Raw genomic sequence first — 1,688 nt, 5'->3', positions numbered from 1 at the left:
TACAGAAGGAGGAAATAATGGTGAATCTGGAAGAGGTGACAAAGTAGTGATAGTGATAGTAGAGGAAGATGAGGTGGCGGTGGCAGCAACAAAAATGATGTGGAGGAGGAGTGATGGAGATGGTGTAGGAATCTTTGTGTAAATATGATATAGGGATCTTTGTGTAAATAATAAAACTTGAAGATTATAAAATTAGCGTCATTAATATTAATCTTAAAATTGTTACCTCAACTCAATATTTAACACCCGTGTCACTCATTTTTAGTTTTGAAACTTTTTTGTCACCCTTAATTAATTTGTCCAAGAAGCATGACACTATGAATAATTCATCGCACCAAAGCGGAGGAGTGCAGTCAGTTGGTGATATAACCAGTGCGGCACATATCGACAATGAACAGACGCAAGTTGCACCTCTAATTAGGGATCTGATAACACCTGAACTGAAGCTTAATCCTAAAAGGACTATGTCAATGAACAACACACTACAATCAAATCTAGTCTAATTAATGAGTCGATGAATCAGAATATGGGTAAATCTACTGGAAAATCAATTGAAGGAGATATGAAAGGAAGGTTGGGGAAAAGCCCTGATTTGAATTTGTAGATCTCGAGCTCACAACCAATAGAATAGTGTCAATCTACTGAACCTGTGCGAGTGTCTAAAGAAACAGGACAAGAACTACAAATAGAATTTGTGTCATAATTTGGGGGAAGCTGATATCCATGAAGATGATGCAAACCCATCAGAGAATCCACGCGTAAGTTTTTTTTAAACAAAATAGAGTAGCATCTCATGGTATGCCCTCATTCAAGAATTGTTTTTGATCCAATCCGCAGGAATCAATAGAAAAGGCAAATCCCATATGATACACCAGATCCGTGTAATTGAGAGAGTCATCATATCAATGCCTTGGGGAAATGCCTACCTCTTTAAACTATATCCCTTCTATTGTTATAAATAGTGAAATTATAGTGCAATTGGATAGAGAGGAGGTGGAAAAGGAGAATGCAAAATGGAGAGGTGCTCTAATAGCTTATGTTATAGGAAAGTTGCCTGGATATAACTATATAAGGGGGTACAAAGATAGAACCTGGATAGACATTGTTACATATGATTTTTTTACCTTTATGAAGATGGTTACTATGTTATTAGGTTCCAGACTGTGGCAGAGATGCAACACATTTTGTATTCTGGTCCTCATATGTTTAACAATAGAGCTATCATTCTTAAACAATGGTCTGTAGATTTTAACTTTAATGATGAATTCTTAATGGAGATTTCCTTATCGGCTAGTTTTCCTAATTTATCAATGAATTGTTAGGGCTATGATTCCCTTACTAGAATTGCAAGTGTAGTGGGCAAACTTCTATGTGCTGATGAATGTATAGCTAAAAAAAGTAGAATAATGACAAGAATGGTGCAGAACTAGATCTATAGAGGGTAGATTATCCATGAGGTTAATAAACTTATTGAAGCACATGAACCACAAACTGGTGAGGTGGAGTTTGCACCACCATTAGTCTATGAAATTAATGAAGTTGTAGATGCAGTGGTTAATAAGTCAAGATCAAGCAAGCAGAAACTGGAGAATACAACAGACATTGAAATTCCATGACTTTCTTGATCTTTAATATACATCACTGAGGAGTAGATTTGGAGCCTTGACTGTAGCAGAGAGTGTGCGGAG

The 1,688-nt window shown here is 36.4% G+C and overlaps 1 long non-coding RNA gene across 1 annotated transcript; it reads left to right on the top strand.

Moving 5' to 3' along the window:
- The first annotated feature begins 292 nt into the window (after positions 1–292).
- On the top strand, positions 293–1,303 carry LOC124892813. The gene is made up of 2 exons (XR_007050435.1): positions 293–758; positions 838–1,303. It is a non-coding gene; the product is annotated as an uncharacterized LOC124892813 (long non-coding RNA).
- Positions 1,304–1,688: the final 385 nt, after the last annotated feature.

Source organism: Capsicum annuum, unplaced genomic scaffold, assembly GCF_002878395.1.
Source record: "Capsicum annuum cultivar UCD-10X-F1 unplaced genomic scaffold, UCD10Xv1.1 ctg5096, whole genome shotgun sequence".
Taxonomy (NCBI): domain Eukaryota; kingdom Viridiplantae; phylum Streptophyta; class Magnoliopsida; order Solanales; family Solanaceae; genus Capsicum; species Capsicum annuum.
The sequence above is the reverse complement of the archived record's forward strand: the minus strand, read 5'-3'. Positions and strand labels throughout refer to the sequence as shown.